We start from the raw sequence: 10,184 nt of genomic DNA, 5'->3' as shown, positions 1-10,184 counted from the left end.
GTTGTTTTTGTCGCACTGCTATGCTTTATCTTGGCCAGGTCGCAGTTGTAAATGAGAACGTGTTCTCAACTGGCCTACCTGGTTAAATAAAGGTGAAATATATATATATTTTTAATAATATTATCACTATCAATATCCAGGTACCAGGTCCATCCCATCCTTTAGGGGCTTATACTGTACAGGCAGGTCCTATACAGAACTGCTAAGAGCACCAGACACCAGGCCCTGCCTTCTGCCAGATCCACGCCAGGTTTTAGGCTGGCCCATGAAAGCCAGCTGCTGCAGAGCAGAGAACCGGCTCACGGTTTCTTCTCTTGTTTGTATGGGGAGTTCGACTGGCTCTAGCTCAGCGGTGTGTAGATAGAGCAGCGAATAGATTGACTGGAGCACAAGCCCGACGCACAGACAGACCTGAGACCACCGAACTGAAGTCTCATTCTAGAATGTTTCAGCATTGTTTTATGCGACTTTCAGAATACATTGACATCATCGTGGAAGACGACTGCCTGCATTTTTTTTTTAGGATATGAGCTGATTTGCTTCTCATTCGCATCGTTTACTATAGCCTAAAATTACAGACGTGCAGTTGTTGAATTAATTGCGTCCCCTCGAAAGGAAAATGTGGATGCGTGAGAGAGGGATATGGAAGAAACCTATTGATTAGGCCAAATAGTTCCGAACATCACCCCGCTATGGAAGAGTTCGTCAGGTCCTTGGGGGCGCATGGACTTGGAGAGAGAGAGATACCTGCCACAAGAAACAACACGATCTGTCCCTCGTAAGGGGAGCATGCATCGGAACCACGGACGTCTTTGTGTTGCCCGCTGCATATACCGAGTTTGAGGGTGGCCTATAGCCTGCTGAAGGGGTAACCACTCTCTCTGTGTTACTTCGGTGCCGAACAGCAATTTTTGTCAATCACCATTTAGGACTATTCGCCCCCAAATGTAAGTATTCCAACATTGGTCTAACACGCCGTCCTGCCGTCTGGGCGCTAGTTAGGTTACTTACGATGAGGGTATCGTTTTTTTTTTTTTAAGGCTGAGTTGAGAAAATACACTTCAATCCCAACGATATCGTTGCGGTCACTAACGGACATTTTACCGAATTTCACTCCATTTTAAGAACACTTACAGATTGGTCTATAGTTGTGATGTCAATGCCAAGCAATCTGTGAAAATTAGGTCTATCTGCTACTGCTTGGTATACCAGCCTAAAGATTTTACAATCTGAAATAATTGCATTTTAACAGACATCAGTGGGTCTTACATTAAGCGACTCTGGGCCTTGGGATATTGGAAAAGTTGCATGAGGTTTATCCAGATGTGGACTTCGGCGGCCATCGCTCTGAATTCAGTGAATTTGGTTTATTCAAACTACTGTGCTTTTAAAAATCTAGTTAGGCTATAATGAATGAATGGATGTATTGAGGGCTAGGCCTACTACCTGAAATAGATTATTATAGGTTTTATTCTGTTGGTCTCTGAATGAGGCGTTGTTGTCCTGGCTGTGGTAATTAGTCTAGATGTCACCTGTGTAGATGAGGTTTTGGGTTAGCACTGAAAAAGAGACAAGTAGCATAGTCATCTTGGATTAGGAAGAAAATAGAAATGTATGTGTAGTGGGGTGGTTTGGCAAATTCTTTGTCTAGGTAACACGCTGTCAAGTACAGAAGTGGGGCGATAGACTGTCAAATAAATGTAACATCTCCCATTACCCCATTAGACATAGCCTAGTCCCGAGGACACAACGACCTAAGTAGCTGCAAGTCAGTTGCTGTCTTCGTCTTCCTCTCCATTCTGCGGCTGTAAAATGAGATCATTTCACTGAACATATATAATTCACAGATATCTAAGCCAGCCATGTGTGCTGGGACACACACACACAACAAAACCCCCAGATAGCATATGGTAGCAAAATGTGTAGAATTGCAGGAAATTAGCATTAAAACTGCAAAATTCTATCTCAGCCTCGTGGCAAATTGTGAACAAAAGCAGGAGACAAGCTATGAAACAGCACATTTTCTTTCTCTGCCCCATGGCAAAAGTGTAGAATAGCAGGAAATAAACTTTAAAACTGCATCATTTTGTCCTAGCCTCATGACAAAATGTGTAGAATTGTATTAAATCAGTCCTCACACAGTTACCGTGCACTAATTCCATAGATTAGCTCATCGTTTAGAGCTGGGCAGGCGATCTAATAAGAGAAGGGAGAATATAAAGTCCTCATTATCGTTCATGGAGGATTCCGTTTATGAATCATCATCATAAGTCAACATAAACAAGGCGAAAGCCAAAGCAAGCACCCTAACAAGCATATTGGGCTCTATGGGAAGCAATAAGCAAATAGCATAGGATTCCAAGCGGAGCATACATCTGGCAAAGAGCTTGACCAGTCATTGTAAGTTCATTAGTTTATTAGTGATTAGTCTAGCTCTAGCTAGCCTATATATCACAGAGGTGAGGCAGTATACCTTACCTGTAGACACACCACTCAACTCACTACAGGAGGGTAGTGTTGTGTGTTGGCCCATGACATTTTCTACGACTACTGATGTAGTCTATTTAACTAGGTCAAATCAGAATTGGAAATGCAGTTGAGAAAATGCAAGCATTTTTAACAGGGTTATTGGAGAAAATAGGCTACTGGTAGGGCCTATAGGCTCCCAAGTGGCGCAGCGGTCTAAGGCTACAGACTACAGACCCTGGTTTGATTCCAGGCTGTATTACACAACCAGTCCCATAGGGTGGCGCACAATTGGCCCAGCGTAGTCCGGGTTAGGGTTTGGCCGGGGTAGGCCATCATTGTAAATAAGATTTTGTTCTTAAACTGACTTGCCTAGTTGAATAAAGGTGTTAAAAAAAGTTTTTTTACAAGTGATGGTAAAATCTAAATCATGACTCATTTTTTATTAATATCTGTCTAGGAACTGGAGGAGTAACTTTCATTCATTTCATGTCAGTGTTGGGATGGATTTGGGGAATTCATTGGGACAAATGTTCCGTTGTCCCTCCCATGCCCACCCCCCTACTCCTCCACTCCCCTGCCCCAGATGCTCTCTCTGTGGGTTGGTCCATTTGTTGAAGCCCGGTGTCTCCAGGGGAAGTGCCATCTCATCTCACATCAGCTCGGGTGCAAATGGCTTCAATGTAGGCCTATGCTCGTGTGATTTCTAGCATTTTTCTGTTGTTGTAACTGACGATTTACATATCAAAGTGGCTGCATTTCAATGGAGAGAACTTGAGCTCCCAGCCCCCATCCCCCAAGCAGTTTGTCCTGAGAGGGGAAGGGTGCTGCTGGGCTATAGAATAGGAATGCTGTTGTTCATTGCAGACCACTGTAAATGTTTTTTTGCCAGTTATTTAATGCAGCATCAATATTCTGTGCGTATGTGTTTGTGTGAGAGAGTGCTCATGTTGGATTGCAAATGCAGATTTAGTTGGGATTGACAGGGTTGGTAGGCTGCCATAATTCAAACCAAAATCCCCAAAGTAATACCCTTTACAGACAGACTTTACAGTATGTTGCCTGTAAAAAATAAAAATAAAAAATGTAGGCAATGTTTTTTTTTAGAGTCCAATTCATACAGTCCAATTTTGACACATTCTTGCCGGGATAAGTGGTTTCTATCTCCAGTGCACATGCCGGCACATTTTGGAGTGGGAGCAGACGTGGGCTGATGTGGGTGGATGTCTATTTGAAAAAATCCATTGAATATACACCATCACAAAGAAATCCATTATTCATTTGTTTTGGACAGGTCGTAAGAAACATTGTAAGACTAATAAAATCTATTTTCAAAAGAATAGAATGGCATATTTTGAGTTTAATTATGTTACTGGTCTGTGCAGCATATATGCTACATGGTAGCGCCATGTACATGATATCAAAAGTAATTTTGTTAATTAAACAGACGACACTTCGGCTACCCTGATCACAGTCAAGACATATTTTCTAGTAGGCTCAGTATATAATGAAAAAAATACAAATACATTTGAATAATATTTTGCACACGTGTGGAACTGATGTAATATTTTTTAAAAGAGCCTAAGGCAAGCCTATGCTTTTTAGATCCAGGGTTCATCTCTTTCCTACCCTCACTCCGCTTTGTTAGGGAGCAGGAGTAGGGTCTTACATTGAGGGTATCTTCATCATGATACCTGTAGAAAATAATAGCAATCTATATTTTCAAAAGCTTGTGAGTCTGGTGTTCATATTTCACAACCTCCGCAGGCTATTTGAGTTGCCCTGAACGCGATCCAGCAGAAAATGAAGCCTACACTCTATTTAGGCCACATTATTGCATGCTAAATGTTTCTTATTCAGTGATAGATGAACAAATGACTAATGAGCTATACTACCTCCACTTATTTGCCCAGCCAGAGAATTAACCAAATGTACAGAGGGAGATTCAGTGAAACAAAATCCCATTGATTGATTCAGACCCAACACAGGCTTTTGGTAGGGACTAGGCCTAGACTATTAAGTCACTTGCAAGTGAAGAGCAAATTAATCCACTTGTTAAGCTACATAACGTGCTGGCAATATATATATATTTTTTTAAATGAGCCAATTGGACAAGATGATCATGAGCAGCATTCATCTCAACTTAGGCTACAATTAGGCTATGGAAATGTTAGCTAACTAATATCTAAACGGAGATTCAGTGAAAATACAAATCTGACATGTATTGATTTATCAAGACGAGTCTACACGCTTGTCTAAAAGCAGCGTAGAGGCTTTGTCGCCGGCAAATCCTTTTCATATATAAGGAAAAGTTGTCAAAAGGTTGTCTGGATGCTGAAGTTCGTGGAAAAACGTCTTGGTTTGAAAGGTGTGTAAGTAGAGAAATGTGAAAACTGCTTGTTGCAGTGTGAGTAGTGTCCACTTGGGGGTTTTGGTGGGAGCTTATTTAAATACGCTGACTTGTATTTATTTTTTTTACATTTAAAAAACATATTATAGGATCTAAGATTAAAATCTTTACAGTGCACTTTTTGTTTGCTATTGTCTCTCACATTGAAAGTATACTGTAGGCCTATACTTGGGATGACTACAAAACATGATCAAAACCAGCTCTTTTAGAAAGATAACTCGGGAAGAAACTACACAATAGACCTACATGCTTCAAGTAGCATCTTGTGTAATTATAGTAAAATAATAAGCAAAAAGATCAATGGATTAAGCCATTTTCTTGAACTTCTATTTGAGTTATTGGTTATTTACAAAATCAAAATAGATTTCTGGAGGCCTCTTCGAAAGCTTTGTGTGAAGCACTGTTTTGAGCAACCAATGGCCTCTTGTTTTTCTGTCATAAAGATGTTTATTTTCCATGCAATGCAGCTGTTGCTCTGCTGTGAAAGAATGCCTTGCTGAGTGTAGCCTTGCTGAGTTTATTTAGATTTATTTCCTTTAATGTCTTGTCAAACATCGCCTAATAGGGATGTCGAACACAATGAAATCGTGAGGAATCAAACAGATGGACACACACACAAACCATTCCTTCCTTACAAACGGATGACAATTTATGTCAAGAAAAAGGAAAAGCCTCTTCCCTTCCTTTCCTCCCTCCCTCATTCTTTTCATTTTATTTATATTTCTTCTGAAATGTACATCGCTCACATCCATTAGTTGAAGCCCAGGTTGCTGTAACGCAGGGGGCCGGCCTACAGGACAGGTCAGTGGTGATGCTCTCTGATGGTCTGTTGGCACCCGATTCCTTATATAGTGTACTGCTTTTGACCAGGGCTCTGGTCAGATGTAGTGCGCTATATAGGGAATAGGGAGCCATTTGGGACAAAAGCCCCAGAGGTGGTGGATGTAAATGCCAGGGGTAGTGTTCTCCCAAGGGTTAGTGGCCCTGATCATCCTGCCTCTGGGTAATAAAGTGAACGCAGCTCTCCTCTGCCCGCTACGGCCCGCCACAACCCAGATGACACATAATGAAAAGAGATGCCTGCTTCCTGTGCTCACGCACAATCACATCAGAGAAAGAGAGAGAGAGGACACAGAGGGAGAGAGAGAAGCTCACCTGCCATCCTCAATCACAAGGGGCCGGTTTGACAGCTGTCTTTTTCTGTTTTCTGACACACTCACTGTCAAAAGTTAGGAACAAACAGATGGAGTTGGAGAGAATGGGAGGAAGAGGAGGAAAGAGGGATACGTGAGGAGGGTGATGGGTTTGTTTGATTTGGTAGTTAATTGCAAATGTTCATCGTAGCTTTTTCATCATCCGTCTTCCTCCTTTTTATAGCAACTGAGATAAATGGATGGAGACTGGAACAAATGACATTGTGTTAGGTTGTGTTAGCTGACCCGCTCGATTAATGTATGCCTTTGGTATTTCTAAGGGGTAAAAATCTCCCTCACCACCCTCTGTGCTTTAAATGACAGTTAACTTTCCCCCACTGCTTCTCAAATGGATGTTTAATGATCAACAGAGGCCCTGGAGCTGAGCTATAGAGCAGAGCAGCCCTAGATATGTTCTCACCAAACATCTCCCTCCCTACCTACCCTCCATAGCCCCTACAACACAGAACGCTTTTCCTTCTGTTAAGAAAGCAAGCCCCCTCGGTGTTGTTAAAGCCCACATCGTCTGGAAGGGAACGGAGGGGCTGCTAGTTTTTTGAGTGATGGATGATCTCTGGGTCTTTTGGGTCTGTGTTTAACTCTTTGGAGTGTGTAAAGCTGGCCCAGTGGGAGACGTGTCGCTGGGGTGTGATGGATGGCCGGGGGTCCTTAGGCTTCATCTATCAGGAGATTAGCAATGACCTGTGAGTTGTCTGGACTGCCCTCAGAGATGCTCTGTGATGCTCTACCACCACTGGACTGGAGGGCATTAGCGTAAGAGGACACTGCTCTGGGACTGTCTCAGGGGAGTAGACCGATTATGTGCTTTATTTGGTGGTCTTCTATACCTTCAGGTCACAGGAAGTGTGGAGCTTATAGCGCTCAGGTGCTATGCTTTTGTCTTGGTAGGGTGGATCACGCTGAGGCAGATCTGAGGCTTGCTATGAATTTAGTTTTTTGCCATCCATGATTTCTAGAAATGGCAAGTTTTGGAATATACAGGTTCCACACTATTGAGTCATGTTTCTCTTTCCTTTTTGAAAGATTGTTCATTTGAGTGGACTGAAAATGAATGTGTCTTCTCCAAGGACTACCGTACATCCTCTCAGGCTTTAACGAGTCTCATAACTGTAGATTAGTCTGTTTCAGTCTCTTTTTTTTATTTTATATGAAAATGTATGTCTAAATCAATCACTTCTCCCATCACATCAATGTTTGTTATTTTAATATTTGCATTGGCGAGTAAGACAAAGAATCTACTTATCTCAGATAGTCATTCACACTCCATCAATCAAACCAATGTTGTGCCATTGAATTCATCTCTGGGGCCTGTACTCGTGATAGACTGAATTCATCTGTAAAAGGATTTCAGAGAAGGACTTGAGCAAATAGCTGTCGGACGAGAATATTTTAACAGGCGCCAAGAGCTTTCTGTTCAACGACACACCACCTTAATCCAAATTCATCTAGAATGATATTTGGGGTTAGTTTGTTGAGAATTAAGAGTTTTTTATGCTATTTTAATTGTTGTGCTTTGCTCACACATTGCATAATAGTAGAAACCACATTTGTATTCTCTGTAGGTTGAGTGGAAGCTTATTTACTTTGTGTGTGCATTGTCTAAGTCCCAAACATAAATGTCACCTCCCACGATATTGCTGGCATTTGGCGTGATTCGTTTTTTCATCAGAAGACTGTTATTGACAATTTTCAAAGAGACTGTTTTCCACCCAAAAACAATGCTTTCAGGGAGACAGCATCCACCCCCCCCCCTTCAAAAAGAGACAGAGAAGGATTTTAATTAGAGAGTCATAAGCAGCCTGTCTTCTCTGCTAAACACAACTACTATCCAACATGTTAAAGGAAACAAATAAGTACTTTGTTGATAGCTAGAGTAAGGAGAAGGGGGGAAAAAGAAGTACAAATGTTTTTGGGGCAATAGGCCTAATTGAAATATTGCATTTCATGTGATTGTAAACAGACTTTGTGGAGTAGATAATATACTTGATGTATATCATATTTGGCTCATGGACTTGCTGCATATGATGTGCCATGTCTAACCCATTTGCCAGGGACCTCACAATAGCATATTGTCATGATACTTAGGTGCTGATACGATATGTTTTGTGATTCTTACCATTCTATATGTATTGCGATTTGATACTGTGATTTTATTGCGATTTGGTATTACAAACATATTGCTCACCATATGTTTGCTACAGAGGGACAAGACAGAGAATGGGTTTTGATCAGTCATGGAAATAAGTGCTGAAAACAAATGGGCTCCCTATTTAAAAAGAAGATGGAGAACAAGCAGTATGAAGGAGTTTTGGTGCAGGTACAGCCAACTAGCGCCAAAATAATATTGCGATATTGTCAAAAAGATACGATATGTTGTCAAAAATAATAACCTGATATGTAACTGTTTGTGTACATGAAGAAACATGAAAAACGGTCTTTGAAGTTTAGCATACCATTCAATGTGCCTACAGGAAACCTGAGCTGAATCTAAAACTCAGACCCTTTCAAATGCTTGTAGATAGTGCTGTAGATTGAACAGGGCTTATTTTCAGCGTGCAGGTTTGTGTCCTGCGTTCCAGGACCTTTTGTTAGGACATTTTAATTACAGCCGAGCTTCGGTGTAATTGATCTAGGCTTGAAGAGATTTCTCTGTCATTGAGAAAGGCCTATTTGTTAGTACAGGCCAGTAAATGCTTCCACCTGCGCTTACATAGAGCCTATACTTCCACTGTTACATACAGCCTTTACTTCCACTGTTACATAGAGCCTGTACTTCCACTGTTACATACAGCCTATACTTCCACTGTTACATACAGCCTATACTTCCACTGTTACATAGAGCCTATACTTCCACTGTTACATAGAGCCTGTACTTCCACTGTTACATAGAGCCTGTACTTCCACTGTTACATAGAGCCTATACTTCCACTGTTACATAGAGCCTATACTTCCACTGTTACAGAGAGCCTGTACTTCCACTGTTACATAGAGCCTGTACTTCCACTGTTACATAGAGCCTGTACTTCCACTGTTACATAGAGCCTGTACTTCCACTGTTACATAGAGCCTGTACTTCCACTGTTACATAGAGCCTATACTTCCACTGTTACATAGAGCCTGTACTTCCACTGTTACATAGAGCCTGTACTTCCACTGTTACAGAGAGCCTGTACTTCCACTGTTACAGAGAGCCTGTACTTCCGCTGTTACATAGAGCCTGTACTTCCGCTGTTACATAGAGCCTGTACTTCCACTGTTACAGAGAGCCTGTACTTCCGCTGTTACATAGAGCCTGTACTTCCGCTGTTACATAGAGCCTGTACTTCCGCTGTTACATAGAGCCTGTACTTCCGCTGTTACATAGAGCCTGTACTTCCGCTGTTACAGAGAGCCTGTACTTCCGCTGTTACAGAGAGCCTGTACTTCCGCTGTTACAGAGAGCCTGTACTTCCACTGTTACAGAGAGCCTGTACTTCCACTGTTACATAGAGCCTGTACTTCCGCTGTTACATAGAGCCTGTACTTCCGCTGTTACATAGAGCCTGTACTTCCGCTGTTACATAGAGCCTGTACTTCCGCTGTTACATACTGCCTGTACTTCCGCTGTTGCATAGAGCCTGTACTTCCGCTGTTACAGAGAGCCTGTACTTCCGCTGTTGCATAGAGCCTGTACTTCCGCTGTTGCATAGAGCCTGTACTTCCGCTGTTACAGAGAGCCTGTACTTCCGCTGTTACAGAGAGCCTGTACTTCCACTGTTACAGAGAGCCTGTACTTCCGCTGTTACATAGAGCCTGTACTTCCGCTGTTACATACTGCCTGTACTTCCGCTGTTGCATAGAGCCTGTACTTCCGCTGTTACAGAGAGCCTGTACTTCCACTGTTACAGAGAGCCTGTACTTCCACTGTTACATACTGCCTGTACTTCCACTGTTACAGAGAGCCTGTACTTCCACTGTTACATAGAGCCTGTACTTCCGCTGTTACAGAGAGCCTGTACTTCCACTGTTACAGAGAGCCTGTACTTCCGCTGTTACAGAGAGCCTGTACTTCCGCTGTTACATAGAGCCTGTACTTCCACTGTTACATAGAGCCT

At 42.2% G+C, this 10,184-nt stretch overlaps 1 protein-coding gene across 10 annotated transcripts in view; it reads left to right on the top strand.

Moving 5' to 3' along the window:
• Nucleotides 1–270: 270 nt before the first annotated feature.
• The window catches only part of LOC129813725 (adhesion G protein-coupled receptor L2-like), a 138,227-nt gene continuing 128,313 nt past the window's right edge, over nucleotides 271–10,184 (top strand). For 6 of the 10 annotated variants that reach the window (XM_055866188.1, XM_055866186.1, XM_055866184.1 and 3 more), the window contains exon 1: nucleotides 271–947. The gene's annotated coding sequence lies outside the window, so the exon portion shown is untranslated. The remainder of the gene's footprint in view (nucleotides 948–10,184) is intronic. The other 4 variants (XM_055866181.1, XM_055866179.1, XM_055866180.1 and 1 more) reach the window with 1 other exon arrangement.

This window comes from Salvelinus fontinalis, chromosome 17 (genome assembly GCF_029448725.1).
Source record: "Salvelinus fontinalis isolate EN_2023a chromosome 17, ASM2944872v1, whole genome shotgun sequence".
In the NCBI taxonomy this organism is placed as follows: Eukaryota; Metazoa; Chordata; class Actinopteri; order Salmoniformes; family Salmonidae; genus Salvelinus; species Salvelinus fontinalis.
The sequence above is the reverse complement of the archived record's forward strand: the minus strand, read 5'-3'. Positions and strand labels throughout refer to the sequence as shown.